An 18,213-nucleotide genomic window follows, 5' to 3' on the forward strand; every position below is an offset into this window, starting at 1 on the left:
AATTGTGCTTCTCAGTGCTATTCCAATTCCAGGAGGAAGGGCATGCGGGTACACTAGATGATGCCATTAGAAATGTTAGAGCCTAGAGGCCTTCACTGTCTCAAAATTAATTTTTAAATGAGATTAATTTTCAGGCACCCAGCAGACATTTTTAAAACATCAATTTAGAATTGGATGCAAGAGGGAGGAGTGGGGAGGGTCTGGTCATTGCCATCTGCTTTTGTATTCAATTTTTTTTGTAAAGGGCTTCTAGTTGTGACACCAGTGTAATGGGAGTTATGGTTCATTTGTATGGTTATTGCTGTTATTATTGACATGAAAGCGCTATGAAAGTAGTCAGCCCCCTAGTCTGTACCAAAGCAAATATGTATAAACACATGCACATGAACTATTGATTAGCTAATTTAAAATGGTGATAAAATAATGTTCCTAGTCTGGTCCCTGATAGCTTTTTACCCTAGATAATAACTCCAGATATTATATGTATTAATGATATCTGCATTAGTGCCAAGCAGAGTTCATTCTGGTTCAAGTTAATAAAACAACCGCTGAAGGAATTAATAAGAGCTTGCTACTTGTTGCAAAACAATTAAAAACCCTGGAGGACTTGATATTAGAAAACTCCTGGGTGGTTGCTTCTTGTGAAAACTTTTGAATTAATTGTATTAAATATAAACATTTCTTAACTCCTGCAAGATTTACATTCCATGTCTCTCTTATAAATGCCATTCCTAACTCTTACTGTTCCTTTGGGACTTATTTAATTTAGCAATTGCTCCAGAAAGCACTTCATAAAAAACAATTATTGAATTAATTGTGATATTTCTAGCATAGCATTCATTTATGACATCCTCACCACCTGTAATCCCTTTCCACAATTCCCTCATAGAAGCAAAATTGAGTAATTTTCAGTTCCTATTATACTCTATATTTATGATTATAGTGGAAATCTTGGCATGCTTTATGTTTAGGTCTTACTGTGCAATCTCACCCAGGGAATATGCCAGTTGGAGCTCTTTTCTAGGGTCCTATACATGTCTATCCACAAATATGCCCTACTGAGTTCAATGTGTCTTGCTACCATTTAAGCGTCTTATGTAATTGCAGTCTATAGATGTGTACATGCACAGTCTTAAAGTGCATTCACTGCCTCTTGCAGATGCTTGGGCGGGGGACAGAGATATCTGAAATCTTGTGAAGTCATCAGTCAATTATGAAGGCCATCAATCTTTGGACCCTTTCAGACAAGCAATTTATACTGGGCCTATTGTGCTAGGTAACAGCACTGCAGTAACTCATAACCACCCATTCATACAATGAGATCTACACCTGAGGCTCTTCTTCAGGCACTCCCAGCAGCAGAAGGTGGGAAGAGACCAGGAAGAGGGTCCTTTCAGTGGCGGCATCTTGCCAGTGGAAGGCCTTCCTCAGGAACGGTCACTGGTGCTCACATTGCTATCATTTTGGTGCAATACGAAGACCTTTCTATATTCACAGGTTTTTAAACATTGCTGCTATTACCAGCTTTTGCTAACTGTGGCTATGCTCTTATTAATCTTCCTTAGTCTAAACTGATGACCAAGATCTAGCAAGCTCAGTGTGAATCGCACAGTCCTGAAAACGGAAACCTCTGTGTTCTTACTTTAGGCACTGCCACCATTTCTAGCTTAGAATTACAGTAAATCAGCCAAACTGGATTCTTTCCCCTAGAAGCAGCTTTAAATAACACAGAACTAATTCTCACTGTAGATGCCATGTTGTAATTACCTTGGTTCAGAATAGGCATTGGTTTGACTCACAATGCTTCCATGTATTATGAGTTGAACATCATTTCTCCAGAAGCTCTTTGCCATCTCGGAATATTTCATGAGGTTCTTCACATGCGCAGGCTGCATTCAGATGGACCAGCCTCCTTTGTAGATAAAACCAGAAAGTTATGTACTGTTAGGTCCTTTCCTCTCAATGAAACTTCTGTTTATTACTGCAAAATTACATAACCAGACCACCCAACAAAGCAGACTTTTGTTTTATGAGTGTTCCTTCTATTTGGCTCTGGTGTCTCAACTGCTCCTTGCAAATGTTTTATGTGGTTGCTGCCCCCCATCCAGACCTAAAATCCTCTCCTGCTTGGGGTGGCAATGGGGACAGGTTGAATTTCAGAGTGCCTCTTAGCCATGGCTAATACTAGCAGTAACAGTTCCCTGGGGCACTGTTGTGTGTATGTGCAGCCTCACCAGAGCTCTTAGAAACAGATGAGCTTTTTTTTTTGGCTAAACACTCACAAAATAGTCATAAATTCCAAGCTGGTTCCAATAGAAATGGATTGGTTTTTCACACAAACAGCAGCTGAGGCAATAAAACTGCTCCTGGATAGCTCACTACTTCAGACTGCATGTGGGGGGGGGGGGTTATATAAAAAAGGAAGCATTCCCTGCAAATGAATAACTAGTATATGAAAGAGCTATGCTTAAACACTTTCCCCTGCTATCTAAGGTCACATTCGTACCGAGCATTTAAAGCACTATGATACCACTTTAACAGCCATTGCTTCCTCTCAAAGAATCCTGCGACCTGCAGCTTGTTAACTGTAGGTGTTGAGAATTGTTTGGAGACCCCTATTCCCTCCTAGAGTAGTTTAACAGTCAATTCCTCTTCTCAGGGAACTCTGGGAAATATATGTGAAGGTAAGAGGGGTCTCCTAACAACTCTCAGCACCTACAGTTAACAAGCTACAGTTCCCAGGATTATTTTGGGATTCTATATGCATGCAGTTTTGCTTTCACGAAGAAGCATTATACCATACAATGCCCCACCCCATCTGAAGGGGTACAGTCCAGGAACAGTTTTTAGCACCCCACCTGATGGATGTGTGTCAACTATCCAAGACATCTCACATAGGAAACTGCCTTATAATGAGCCAGACCCTTGTTTCATCTAGCTCAGCATTGACTCCATGGACTGGAACTGGGTCTCCAAGATTTCAGACCCCACATTCCCAGCCCCACTAGGAGATGCAAGGGATTAAACCTGGGAGCTTCTGCATTCCACGGTCCTTCTCAATGAAACACTACAGCTGCTATGGCCACCTTCTTTATAGCCTAGGGGGAACTTCATTAACCATATAGTCCTCCAAGGCACAGAACTACACATAGAATGGCCTCTTCATGGTTGAACTTCTGTAGCTCTTTGATAAAATTTGCTCCATCTCAGTAAGCATTTCACAGTGTGGAGCTAAGAAACCTATTAAAGTTTTTGTGTGTGCTCAGCTCAGAGTCTATCAAAGAAGAAGAAGGAAAGTTTGGATTTGATATCCTGCTTTATCACTACCCGAAGGAGTCTCAAAGTGGCTAACATTCTCCTTTCCCTTCCTCCCCCACAACAAACACTCTGTGAGGTGAGTGGGGCTGAGAGACTTCAAAGAAGTGTGCGTGGCCCAAGGTCACCCAGCAGCTGCATGTGGAGGAGCGGGGATGCGAACCCGGTTCCCCAGATTACGAGTCTATCGCTCTTAACCACTACACCACACTGGCTCTATCGAAAGGTAGTGTGCATTGGCATTCTCTTCTCTTCCAACACAAACATTTCCCCCTCCTGTGCACATGGCTAGGTCCTGTTTTGTTTTATGGCATACTGATTAAAATCTGGGAGGATCAACAGGGACCAGTAGGAATTTCTATGTTTCCTTCTTACCACTTCAGGCAAACACCCTAATATTAAAATCAAGCCACTGGGTGATTTGAAGAGTAAACAAACAAGCAAACAAACAAACAAAGAAATCAGATGTATGTATAAATTATGTTTGTTGGATTTTGAATGCTAATTTCACCAGATGACTTCTAGGTACGTTAATTGACAAATGTCCTTATTCCCGCCCCTCCTTTGTTGGAACCTTATAGTTCAATCCCATGCATCTTTACTCAGATGTGAGTCCCATTGTGTTCAGTAGGACTTATTGCATAGGATTGCAGCCTAAGATGACTTTATGTGATTCAATCATCCTTCTAATTAACCATTCTGTTCTTAAATTAAAAACCCCTCATTTCTTAGCCTAATAAATCTTAGGGTCACTTTTCACTAAAATATTTCCTATGGAATTTTTGTGTGCAAAGCACTTGTGTACTGTATTACCTATGAAAGGTTTATGCACATTTGAAATAGGCTTCCACCCCTGCTACAATATGCTGAAGCATTAAAAGAAAAGGGAAAGGACTACATATCTCTTTCCATACGTTTCAAAAGGGAAAGTCTATGCTTGCAACACTGATGTGCCTTTCACAGCTGATGAAGAGCAGTTATGTTCTGTAAGTATTCATACCAAAGTATTATGTAACTTGTGAGAAGCAGGTACAGTGATACCTCAGGTTACATACGCTTCAGGTTACATACGCTTCAGGTTACAGACTCCGCTAACCCAGAAATAGTGCTTCAGGTTAAGAACTTTGCTTCAGGATGAGAACAGAAATTGTTCTCTGGCTGCACGGCGGAGGCCCCATTAGCTAAAGTGGTGCTTCAGGTTAAGAACAGTTTCAGGTTAAGAACGGACCTCTGGAACGAATTAAGTACTTAACCCAAGGTACCACTGTATTATAATGCAAGGCGTTTCATACTGCTAATTGTTGTTATTACTCTTCCCTGTGACCCACCCTGGACACACTTCTGTTATATCTTTTCTGAAACAGGATTACCATAATGCTGTTTCCAAGGTGTAGATGAACTACTGCTTTAAATAGCACAGTACCATAATTTTATTTTCTCTACTCTCCCCTTCCTGTTTCTACTAATCCATGGATCATGCAGAACCTTCATTTAGACCGTCTGCCTCATTAATTTCAATCAAGAAAGTTAGTGCTTGCCCATATTCCTTTGCTGATGTGGATCAGCTCTCCCAGAGATCTATATGAATATCTGATTGCAAGCAGATCTCTAGAGTGAGGCAATAATCTTCAGATGAGCCATTTTCTGTCATGTGTATCATATGAATTACAACGTTAAAATAAAAACCTGACATTGCCTTCTCATAAATATCAGGTATGTTCTTTGCATTAAAAAAACCAACAACCAGGTTCAGAATATCTGGCAAACGGTTGTTAAAGTGGGACATTAAAAATAATTCACATTCCAGAAATCAACAAAATTAGCACCAGAACACTCATCTTCCTCATAATTCAGGCGGTGGAGAAGAAGAGTAAATGTATTCAAATGAGAGTCATTCCCTCCTCCTTTCCGACACACATTCTAAAGGGATGGAACACATTGTGAACTATTAGCACATTGAAAATGGCAGTTGATTATAGAGCATGGGTGCCATTATTGGAAGAGTTTAGTCTGTCATCAAATGCCAGTCAGAGCACAGTGTTCGAGGAGCAGGAACATCAGATGTAGAGAAAGTGAATAGCCATTAGGCAGAGGTTGAGGAAGAAGAGTGGGAAAGGAACTGAAGCAGAAAATTAAATGGCCTGATACTGACGTTAAATAATAGCTGTGGGTCACCCTGAATCTTACTGGCCTGATAGGGAGCACACATTAACATTCCTTAGTTGTGATCAATTTTTGATGTGGCAGGTACTTTTCACTGTGCTCTTAGATGAACCGGGTGGCTTCTGCTGTTTAAAGACTCTTTGATTATCTAATTTTGCTTCATACCCTTTGTGAAATTTTGGATACTCCACCCTCCTTTCATTAACTCTTCTTTAAAAAAAAATTGGCCCTCCTCTGGGCCCCTCTCTCATCAGTCTCTAATTATTATTGCCATCCATTCTGGTTTGGCTGCTGAGGCCTAGCGATCTGAGGTGGCCACATGGGAAATCAGTGCTGCTGAGATATGTGTTAGAGCTGCCAGATTCATGTCTAGCGGGAGGTTCTTTTTTTCCTGCCTTTCATTAGCTCTTTTGCTTTTTTTGTTTGTTTGTTTGCTTCCCTGAAGGTGGAAAAAGATTACAGTGAAATCTAGAAGGGCTTGAATGGAACGCTCAATGGTTTCAGGACCAGGGATTCTTGCAGTTTTGCTCCCTGGTCTTCTCTGTTCTAATTCAGAGGATCTCAAGTAACGAAGAGGCACATTTAGTATTCTCTCTCTCTCTCTCTCTCTCTCTCTCTCTCTCTCTCTCTCTCTCTGTGTGTGTGTGTGTGTGTTTGTGTGTAAGAGAGAGCTTTGCTGGCTTTCTCCATGAAGGACTAGACTAGAGTAAGGAGGAGTGGTCTGTTCATCCCTCGCCCCACTGACATCCGTGAGAGGGGAAATACCTGCAAAAGCTTGAGGCTGGTGTAGGTAGGAGCCCCAGTCATTGGTGCACTTGGGTACTACAGCACCCTGTGTTTGTCCCTATGCGGAGGTGCCCAGCTTTGGAAGGGAAGCGTGAATGCTCTGGCCAGGTCCTGGAACCCTCCTACCACCTTCCCAAACCTGGTGAAGTTCTAACTAGGCTTTGAGAAGAAGGTGGGTGGACTCTAGAACCCTGTCCGAGCCTCGTGCCCCCTTCCCAAAGCTCAGCGCCTCACTTACCAGGCTTTCAGGTGGTGCCATCTCAGCTCAGTGCCTAGTACATGTGCCTCCCCCTCACACGGCCCTAAATCTACCCCTGACCCCATTCCATGGGCATGTTAGAGGAATAAGGGAGCTTTGGATGTGGTGGATTCAGGCTGCTGCTTTGGTTTCTACCACCGACAGGGAGATTGCTGGATGCAGAAGGGAAAGGGTGTATCTGCTTTGCATGCAGAAGGTCCCAGGTTCAATTGCTGCCATCTCCAGGGCTGGAAATGCCCTCTTTCTGAAAACCATGGAGAACCACTGCTAGCCAGAACAGATAATCCTGTGCCAGAAGTACCATTAATCTGACTCAGTATAAGGCCACACCTTCTGATTTATGTCCATGGAGCACACAGAGGGACTCTGGGGGTGGATGTGCTACCCCACCAGTGGAGCTGCTTTGACCCTGCCTCAGCCGGCCTTTGCCAGAGGTTAAAACTGCTGTGCTAGTCCCTGTTCAATGAGTATTTTGCTCCTCTTGAAATCTTATTGGTCCACCTTCTCCTCATACGAAACTCACACTCATAATGAAACTTATTAGCTGAACTGTTCTGAGTCATTTTCATTCTGAAGGGCTCTCACATTTATCTGAGTGATTTTTAAAGTCTCTCCAAAGGGTTTTATTATTATTTTTTAAAAAGTGGGAAGTTTTCAGAAATACTTTTCTTAATCCCCCCAATCACCTCTAAACTCAGATTTCTTACTTATCAGCATGCCCTCTGTACCATAGAGTATTGCCTTGCAAAACTGCTGACCAGCTGCAGTTTTGGGTGCTTTCATGTTCTCCTCAGAACTTCTGCCTTTTTAATTTTATTTTCCCTCCGTCCCAATGAGAGAGGCACGGCAGCAGCAGAATGCAAATGGGAACTGCCAAGAGAGGAATACACAGTTTGTCATTTGTCACTGCCAAGACTCATCAGTAATACAGTATCATGAGAGAAGAAGAGGGAGGGGAAGAGGTGATTTTACTTCAACATTTAAGCATGATATTGAAGTGAGATTTGGATAAATTCCCCCAAAGAAAACTAATGCTTACTTTGATAGTTGCTGTGAAGCAAAGACATGTAGACAGGGAGGCATCATTCATTTTCTTACTCCAGAGACTTCTTTCAGTAGCTTGCTTGATGTTTTTAAAATTCAGCCTCACTTTGCATACCTGCTCCATACCTGTTGAAGACAGCAGATGTGGCATAATTGACCAGGAAGTTCTCCTGCACATGGGGATGCTCTTGCACAGCTTCCATTCCTTTCGAGGGGGTTGTGTGTGGAAGAAGTTCCTGTTAAATGGTGCCCAAAGTCAGTAGGAACTCCCAATAAACTATCTGCCTCATTTGTAAAAAAGTTAGATAATCTCATTTCACCTTTAATGTTAATGGGGGTGAACCTAAATCCATTCAGCAAGACTATATTCTAAGAAAGGCAAATAAGAACAAATTGGGTGAAAAAGTAATAAAATAGGCAGAGATTTAATAGATTTGTGGGTTATGAAGCTAAGTGCTGACATGCTGCTTCATATACTAGTACCGATTATTAATACTGAGTGTTGCTTTTGGCAACATAACCACAATTTTGTAGCAGGAAGTTAAGAATTGTTTCAAAATGTCTTTTGAGTGATGGCATTCTGTCTGGCTATTTGGTGCCGTGCTTGTTATTTTATAAACATTGTATGTTTTATTAAATTTTAATACCCATTTATATGTGGGTCTTTATTATATTCCACTCCTGCAGTGCCCAAAGCATTTTTGAATATTATGTTATGGTTATGTTTATGATCATCATGTTGCTTAATACAATCTGGATATGGGATCCAATTTTTCTTTGGTTTCTCTTCTTGATTTTCTTCTCTTAGCTTTGAAGCATTAGTAGCTGAGGAAAAGAAGCACACTGCCATGTAGATAAAACAGGTCCTAAAGCAGTTCATAACACTTTTTTAGACAGGTTTACGATGTGTATGGAGGTACTAATGTAGCAAATTGGCAATCTTGTGGCATATGTTTGAGATTCTGGAGGGTAGGAAAAACCACTCGCATTCAACTGACAGCCAACCTGCCAGTTGTTGATTGCAGCATCTATCCATGACAAGAAAATACAATGAATATTTTATATCAGTCCACTGTTGTTTGGAGGACATCTTTGGAGACTTCTGCTTTTACATGACTTCAGTGCTGTCCACAATTGCTTGAGAGGTCTTTATGCAGCAACCAAGCATCACTGGGTTCATCATCATGAATAAACATACCTTTAAGAGATATGTATGGTCTAATGTAGAAACGTTCCTAGTGGTAATCAGCATTCATGTCCCAAAACTCCTACACTGTTGGATATTCTCACCAAAAGTGGTAGCATGAGCCAAATGTGGAAGTATGCATATCTTTGGAGATATTTATTGCCAGGTCTATGTCCAATGACTGTACAGGCAGCAGATGCCTGGAACACCTGGGGGTAGGAACAGACAGGCAGCAGGAAAGGGTAATTAAATGGCTCCCTCAGCATTGAATTGCCAATGTAAAATGGGTTAGGTACCAGGTGGTATTGTGCTCCAGATCTCATCAGCCGGCATACCCAATGATCAGGGACGATGGGAATTGTAGTTGATCAAAGTAGTTAGGCACAGGTTCCCTATCAAGTTACACAAACAGAGAGACTGCGGCATCTTGGAGTTACAAAGCAGACAATGAAATGGGATTTTCTCTTCCAATAAGCTGATTGCCAGGGCCAGCAGGGCTTGCATTTCCAATGTGAATATCCTAGATTTAACTACCAGCAGCTCTCAAGTGGGTGGTTCAAGCTAACTATGGCTTTGATTTTCATGACGTGAATATAATGCATTCCCTGCAAAGCTCATATACCCAGTCCACTTGGTTTCAATGGGGTTTGAATGCGAGTAATTGAATGCAAGCTTGGATATCTAATTCCCCATGCCCTTTTCAAGATCCCATCTTAATTTTTTTTAAAAAAAGATATTTATTAAAAGTTTTTAAGATATAACAAGAAAAAGAAAAAAATAAACATACAAAATAAAAAACAGTTAAAAACACACATTAATTTTCAATAACATATCTTCCATACACTTATTTCCTCGGACCTCCTCATACCTCCCTTCTTTGTATTCCAGTTCAATTTGTTAGTTCAGCAAATCCTTACCATTAAACTTTTACCCATTTGTAAAAAAAAATCATATCTCTTAAAGCATTACAGCTGGAAACCGCTTAGTTTCTATCCAACATCCTTCTAACATTCATTAAAGACCCCATCTTAAATTTAATGGCATTGACAATTGTGGAAAGGCAAATTGGGACTGAAATCATTAGTGTTGGCCAATAACCTCATTATGAAATATTGGTCCTATTATTTACACTTTTGCTGCAGGCTTTAGCCAAGACATAACCCTGCATCTAGACCACTGCTGCAGCAGTTGCCAGGGATAATTCCAGGTACTAGCACCCATCATTTCTGTTTTCCTGCACATTTGACCAGAAAAGTAGCATAGAATTGTGATTCACAGTAGGTTAGTTGTCAAACATTCATAGTCCACTAATGTCTGAATATAATCTGACTTTTTAAATAAGCTTTCTGGATTCTGTACCCTCACCCCAAACATTTACAGCTAGATGAACAAAGTTCTGCCTTAGGTGTTCATTTGGTTTCTGTACTCTTCTAAATCTGTCTTTAGCTGATAAATGGCCTTGAAACACATGCAAAAGGTGTTGGGGTAGTGATAATGACAACTTTTAACCCACCAAGCAGGTGCTAGTAAAGCCAGGTGGGGTTTGGGGATGGGAGGGTGCTTGGTTTTCTAAGAGTGTGATCATATAGCTGTCTGGCCATAGACACGAGCAGAAAAAGGTCTCCAGTAATGGTGTTGCCATTTTTGTAGTGCTGCTTAATGATTTCATTTGGTTCACATTTTTAAGTGAATTGACATGTGTCACACTTCCAGACAAATTCATGGATCAGAATGCAATTATCACCTCCCTCTCACACTTTCACACTTCTCTGAATCTTGCCCTACAATTCTTGGTTAAAACAATGAATCAAAATGTGTATAAAAATGCCCATTTAAGGTTAATATGTGTGCAAAAAACCCACATTCTAACGAATGTGAATTTTCATGTAGTTTTTTTCTTTTTAATTACAGTTTGATGCAGAAATAGGCTAGAACATATTATGACTGAATACACACAGTACTGACACAGATGAGAAATAAGACTGATTTGGCCATCTCTAAGCTTCCTCCAAATAGCTCACCCTTGGCAGTATCTGTATGGATAACACCATAATAAGACTCCCATGGCTGCAAATTGTATCCTTTTCGGAGTGTCCTAGGATTTGAAAAATATTTAAGTAATCACAGTTTCTGACTTATCATCTGATAATGCCTGGGAATTGGTGACCCAAGGGACTAATTCCAAACATTACCAGAAAATGACACTGCTCGTGTCAGTGGAAGTGTATTGGCAAATGTAAACTGTAATACAAGAGCATTTGCTAGCAATCTGGACATCTGCTGCTTTCCACCATTATTATTTAAGGTGGGCAGCTGCTTTCAAAAGACTTCCATACTTCCACTTGTCCCATGTCTAGAAAGTACGGCTCCAAGAGGATTTCGTTACTGATAGGTTCTTAGGCTTCTGGGCATGTAAATTGAAGGCTGTTGAGGCTAGGATTGTGCAAAGATGGTATTGCTGGACTATGCCTAGAAGTTAATGGAATATGTCACGTTCCATTTCTCATCAGAAAATTGTTCTACCTCAGCTAAATCCTAGATTCTAGTTGTGGTGGATTTCGGTGCCATCTGCACAGAAATTTTGTAGAAAGATGAACAAAATCAACTACGAATGTCATTGAGTGTTCCATATATTTTAATGCATACTTGTTTACATTTTTATGATGCACAGAGTAGGAAGTAGCAGGGGGATTTGTTACTCATTAAAAACAAGCTTACACCCTGTGCCTAATGAGCCATCGATGTGTAATCTATTCACAGACAATTTAGAAGAGAAAGGACAGCTGTACTAATATTCCCCATCTTAACTTTTCATCAAATTCTGCATAGCTTATAGATCCTTTCAACACACACAGAGAGAGGGAGGGAGGGAGAGAGAGAGTGTGTCTCACTGCAATGACTACCAGTCATACAGTTTGGGTGCTGAAGGGTGCAGGCTACCATGCTTCCCAACTGAACCTATTTAAGATGCAATACCTGTTTTCTCCGTTTGTATACAACAGAGATAACCCATGTGAATTGACTTTGAATTTAATAGCAGGTAAGTACCTGCCAAGTAAACCTATTTTGCAGCCACAACTTTTGTTCTACTTTCTTTTCCATTGTGACCAATGGGAAATAATTAAATATGTCAGGTCTAAGGCTGGCATTGCTTTGGGGTCCTTTTTATGCAGGGGGAATGAGAAAATGAGATCCTTGGAATCCTGTGAATTCCTGGTCACTTTGACGTGCCCTAATACTTTGATTTGTCCCCCTACAGCAACAGAGCTTTCTGAGAGCATACTGGTGCTTCTCTTGGTTGGTGGAGCAGTAATTATGGCACATGCAGCAGTCCCTCATCAGGCTTTGGGCTGGTTTAGAGATTACACCCTGATGACCTGATGGTGATGAACAGAAACAACATAAAATCTGCAGAGTAACAAACTTAAAGTATTCAACCAGCTAAAACAATACAGTATTTTTTTAAAATATAAACCTGGACAAATAAAATAAATCTTAAGCTGGCACCCAAAAGAGCACAATGTCACCCTGGAAGAGTATTCTAAAGTCAAGACACCAAGACTTAAAATGCTCGATCCTTTATAGATGTATAATGCACCTCTTCTGCGGATGAAGAAGGGCCTTAGTTGAGTATCTTAAAGGACAAGTTGGTTTTGTGATGTTATGAATCTGGACAGGGTTTTATTTATGTATTTATTTATATATTTAATAAAATGTATGGATGGTGTATAGCAAATGTAAAAATATATTTTTAAAAAACACACTAAAAGCAGCACAGGACAATCGTTAAAATGACTGGCTACTCACAGAAAACAAACTTCGCAGGCCTGTCATTTTTGCCTGTAATGTAGTCGTTTGTTGATGTCAAGGAGCAGAAGTGTAATTCCAAATATTCTGTAGCAAGATACAGAGTTCACGCTGAACCAGCTCTGGCTTGATTCCCAGGATTTCTCTTTCTCAATCCTTTGCAGCAAGACTTTTTAGTGGCATATGGTATACCATAAACATTGGTGTTCAGCTGGTCCAAAGGTGAGGCATTTACAAAATGTACACAAGATATATACCTTAAGGGTGAATGTTTGGTTTGGTTTTAGTTTACCTGAGGGAAGCATTATGCCTATATAATAAAAAGTAGACATGTAATGTCAGCTCTGTATCCTGAGACAATAAAAAGGGCCAGCTCAATGGGAAGAATTATTAGGTAAGGGATTGAAAATAAAGTCTGTCACACAGTTGATTATATACAATCACATCTTATTGTACTGCAAATCTGAATAATTGTTCTGCATCACACACATATTATTATATTCGACGGGTTCAGCTGAGCTTCCAGCCACTGCTTGTGTTGCAGGCTTGAAAGTAATATTCTCAGGCCTGTTCAGGATGCTTATGCAACTCAGACCAAATGTGGTTTTCAAACTGGAAGCTCAAAAACATACCTACCAACAACATTCCTAATGGCCCTAAGAAGAGAAGATGCAGTTGTGATTCAAGGACCTGCCACCCGCTTCTTGAGGATAAGAAAGACACATGGACACAGTATAATAGGTTAATGGGATAAAAAAAGGCCACAACTTTATTGATTACAGCATGGGAGAGGTATTGGCTTAGGCACTGGATAAAACAACAGAGCGTGACTCCACCCGCTCAGGGAGGGGTGAATCTACCAAGGGTTAACCACCAGTGGGAGGAGCCTGTTGATGCAAATACAACTGAAAGCTTCCCTGATGTCACTGGGGGTCGTGCCATGGCCCTAGCCACCAGCAAGGGCGTCAGACAGGATCCACGACCGCCGGATTCCTTTACCAGAATACCCATAAAGCGGAAGGGTAGGCGATGGCCACACCCTGCCCTCCAATATACAAACATATTCCAATGTCTAACAGCCAATACCTAAAAAAGTTGTGAAGATTTGCTACCAAGTAGGCGAAAAACCAAGTGGCCGGTGCCAATTTGCCGGTTGGATAAAAATTCCTACCAGGCCCCCTGGACAACCAAGGTGACCAACCACAGGTCCATAGCAATGTCAAGAACCAAACAATGAACTAAAGGGAGGGTGGGTGGGTGATCCGACGAAAACCAGCAGCGCAATGAAAGGGAAGGACTGCCACAGCCGTGTTTGAGCGGCTCCACCTGATTGGTTGGCTACCTGGGGGCACGGCGCGGCAGCTGGGACAGCTGGGAAGGGGCCGGAACACCCCCTGCCAACGCGAGAAACGGCTCCCACTCACAACTCCTCCCCTCTGTAAGGAGGAGAGGCTATACAGAAGGAATCTGTAATAATGCAAGAAACAAACTTCAGGTTTGGACTGTGTATTAGGAGTGTGTTTTCACTTTGGTTGAATCCTGAATCCCAAACAGTTGGTACCTGCCTTGTGGAGCACACTGCCCTTTGTAGTTAAATGGTTTGGTGTTTATTTCTATGGAGGTTCCCAGAAGGATGCATTTACTAACAGGCAGTATCAGATTTCTTTTGGGAAACTATTTTTGCCTGTCTTGTTTATTTTATTTTTGTATTATTGATGTGTATCACGATGATATTCACCAATGTTTAGCAGCCTATACATTTTCCAAATAAAACTAGAAATCAGTAAAACAAGCAACCGACTTCAGAGTCCAAAAGTGGTTCAAAGCAAACTGAGGTTCTCTTAATGCTTTGGACTTACTTTGGACATTTGGAGAGACAAACTATTCCTTGAAAGGAAAATGACTGGCAAGAGGGAGGGAAACAGGTCACGCGGTTTTGTGACTGACAGCTGTAGCTTCCAACCAGGAAATGGCTTTACCAGGGCTCTTTTGTATTCAACCTCCTGGTGTGCTTAGATGTCTATTCCAATCCATAGCATGCCTTCGCACTCCTTACACAGCAGCCACTAGACTCTCCACCTCCATCTGTTTCTTTCTCGCAAATGGAAACAAGCTAAGTTGGTAATCAGTGCAATACATCTTCTCTTGCAATACATCAATCTTGCAATACATAAGTATCATGCCATTCTAAAACATTGTGTTGCAAAGCACACATATAAACAGGGACATGGCCGAGTGTTGTAATGGTAGGGTTGCCACATTTCAAAAAGTGAAAGTCCAGACCCAAAGCTTGTTAACCTTTTTTTGGGGGGGGGGGCGGAATTACATAATTTTTGGAAAATTATGTTTATTCAGCTGGGGACAGGAGAATAGTGAGGTGTAGGTCTCTGTATTGAGCTCTTCTCAAGAAACCTCAAAACAACAACTGAGCAACATGCCTGCTGAAAAACTGCTTTTAAAAGTTTCCTCAGTTTCAGTTTCCTCAGTTTGCCATGTGGTTGGGAAGGGGAGGGTGCTATTTTGGAACCTGAAACATTTGAAAGCTCCCTTGTGTACACAGAATTACAACTATGGGTCTTGGCCATCCCATTCTCCTGAGTTACCCTTTCCCATCTTGCATGCCAAAATCCTCTTCGGCATTTCTTAGCATGGCAATTGTAAGCATAATGGACAATAGCAAATAATGGACCTTTGAAGTCATCACGGTGTATTATAACAATGAGACTGCTAAGCAAGCCTACTGCAATATTAAATTTTTGATGAAAATTATTTTTGCACAGCAGGTGCTTTTGTAAATGAAATAACTCAGCTGATTTAATTTTCTCTCCAAACCCCTGAAGGCAGCTGTGCACATTATTGACTAATGACCTGAAACACTTGTTTTTTAAAAGTATTTTTAAGACTGTATTTTAGGTCACATGATTGATAGGAATATCTGAGTTGGTTAGGCTGGTTTTTTTATAGTTATTTCAGTTGTGTAATTTATAAATCACCAAGATCCTTTTTAAGGCCTCCATGTATAATGGCTTTGGTTTGTTTGCATTTGAAAAACAAAACAAAAACCTCCTTCAATAATAGTCATGAAATGTTAACAGTATAAGTGGTACCTTTAAAATTGCATCAAACTGATCATGCATCTAGACATAATTTTCATTTAACTCTTAGTCTTAAATGAAAATGATGAAAATAACCACAGTCCCTGAACAATTCTGGCTGGCATACAATTTTCACTCCTTGATTTGTACAGGCCAAACTCATTTCTAGAGTGGATTTTTCAAATTAAAATATTTTTCTGTTGCTATATCTATGGTAAGAAGGATTCAAGTACTTTTCCTTACTTTGTTTTGTCTGATAGATTTGTCAGTATAATCAGATTAGTCCCAAAAGATTCATCATACAAGCAGGGGTGGGTGTGTGGATCCAAAACTGTAGTGGAAGAATGGAAAGCAATTTCTTGCTATCCCTTCCCCATAATGTGTCTTTGTTTCAGGACAAGCAAAAGACTGCTTTTCAACCAATCTCTGCTCCCAACCTCTTATACTGTGGCAGAAGTTGGCTTCTTAAGCCCTATAAGCTAAATGAAGCACCTTTGCATATATGGGAACCTCTGGACATCCAGATGTTGTTGGACTCCAACTCCTGTCAGCCCCAGCCCACATGGCCAATGGTCAGGAATGATGGCAGTTGTATCTAACAGCATCTGAAGGGCTCCTGGGTTCCCACTCCTGTTTTAAAACCTGGTACCCTGTTAAGCAGTATACTCTTTTGGCACAAGCACATGAGATCTAAAGGTAAGCAGTGCTGGGGTCTATATAGTATCTTCTCTTTTCAATATCAGAGGAATCCATGACAAAGACTCGTTGGAAACCATCCTGTTTTCATATATTAATGTGAATTATTCTAGATCTACAGTACTTGAGAAATTATGGCTTATAGTTTCAAACCTAACCTTCCCACCAGAAATTAGAACCTATATCAATTGCATATTCCATTCTCGTGATATACTGTTGTTCTGCACCACCCCCAAATCTCCATAGCAGTGTAAGATTCCAGGAGCTCTTGGCACACTTTATGCTCCGGTATCAGAGTTTCCTTGGGAACATGAGGCACAGCGGAGACTGTGGTGTCTTTATGATATATGGTTTAAGTACACATATATACAACCTGAACCTATGTCAGAGGGGCCAACAACATTCATATCTCAAGAAGTTTTGCCTTCTTCCATAGCCATAGCAGCCTTAGACTTAAGCAGACCTCAACTATCGTTCTCAAACGTTGCTCTTTGCCTCAGTTTCTCAAGTCCACTGCTTCCTACTCCTAACACTCTGCACTAAACATCTGCCCGCATTGCTTCCCCTTCCCTTCTATAAGCTCTCGGCTTTTATCTCTGAGTCAAAAGGGGCCCCACCTCTTTGTCTTCTATGGTGAGTTTCTTGATCCCTGACTTAATTAACTCTTTCGGGGGTGCACCTCCAGGGGTGAAGTCAAACTGAAGTGACTTTTCCAGGGCAAAAGCCTGGGCAGTGTGTATGGAGGCCCCTGGCTGCCCAGATGACAGGACACCCTTGTCAGTCTCGCTGATGTGGTCCACAGGAAAGCAGCGCAATATATTTAGCCCCAGCTTGGCTGCACAAGTTGCTGGAAGGAGGCATACAATACGCCATCCAACCGTCTTAGGGACTCCAGATTTGTGTAGGGTTTACTCCTTAGCCATTTCTTCTCCTGATGGTCTCCTGCAAGGGAGCGGGTATGAATTTCTCCTTAGGGTTTACTCCTGAAGCCTTTTTTCATGAATGAGTATAGCCACAAAGCAGCAAAGACTCGAGATCAGCTTTCCTTCTCCTACATGGTCTACCTTCTCAGGTTGACAGGCCCCATCTGCCTCTAATGCTCAGCTTAATTAAAATATTAGCAAGGTATAAAAAGGTTCAGATACCTCTTGGGTCTATTCCAGGCACAGGCAAACTCGGCCCTCCAGATATTTTGGTTCTACAATTCCCATCATCCCTGACCACTGGTCCTGTTAGCTAGGGATGATGGGAGTTGTAGTCTCAAAACATCTGGAGGGCCGAGTTTGCCTATGCCTTGTCTCTCCTAAATACGCATGTCTGGCTATTTCCTAGCTTTAATATTATGCAATCCAGAATTTAGGGTGTCTTGCCCCCTCAGATTCATAACACTATTATGACTTTCGTTAAGAAAACAAACCTTCTTTCACTCTTTCATTGTCTGACACAGGTGTCCTCTAGCGGGTTACTCCTTGGTTGAAAATGTTGCTACCAGCATTTAAGTTACTTAGCAGAAACTGGTAAGTGTATTTAATTTCACATTTGGAAGAAAGGGGGTGGCTTGAGTTTTGAGGAATGAATCAGGGAAGGAGCAAGCAGTGAGAAAACGATGTGTTGCTGGAGGCAGTATTTGCTGTGTGTTTGTCTATACATCTAACTGGGGATCTGATCAAGACAATACTTTGCTGAATCTGAACAAGTTCGGACTTTGTGGCGGAGTGAAGAGGAAATGAGGATTATCACACATAGTGTCTTCCTCTTGCCTTAGGCTGTTTGATTCATGTTTATCAAGGGCAAAGAAGCTAGGAAAAGTGAACAACTGCAGTACCCCTGCCACCACCTAGTTCACAACAGGATATACTCAT

At 41.2% G+C, this 18,213-nt stretch overlaps 1 long non-coding RNA gene across 3 annotated transcripts in view; it reads left to right on the forward strand.

Moving 5' to 3' along the window:
- Window positions 1-17,868, forward strand: part of LOC308583036 — a 266,940-nt gene extending 249,072 nt beyond the window's left edge. The window contains exons 6-7 of one of the 3 annotated variants that reach the window (XR_014006007.1): window positions 1,160-1,276; window positions 17,799-17,868. This is a non-coding gene — a long non-coding RNA (uncharacterized lncRNA). Of the gene's footprint in view, window positions 1-1,159; window positions 1,277-4,158; window positions 4,249-10,664; window positions 10,756-17,798 lie in introns of those variants that run through there. The other 2 variants (XR_014006008.1, XR_014006009.1) reach the window with 2 other exon arrangements.
- The last annotated feature ends 345 nt before the right edge of the window (window positions 17,869-18,213 follow it).

This window comes from Podarcis bocagei (assembly GCF_964188305.1).
Source record: "Podarcis bocagei genome assembly, chromosome: 3".
NCBI classification, from domain to species: domain Eukaryota; kingdom Metazoa; phylum Chordata; class Lepidosauria; order Squamata; family Lacertidae; genus Podarcis; species Podarcis bocagei.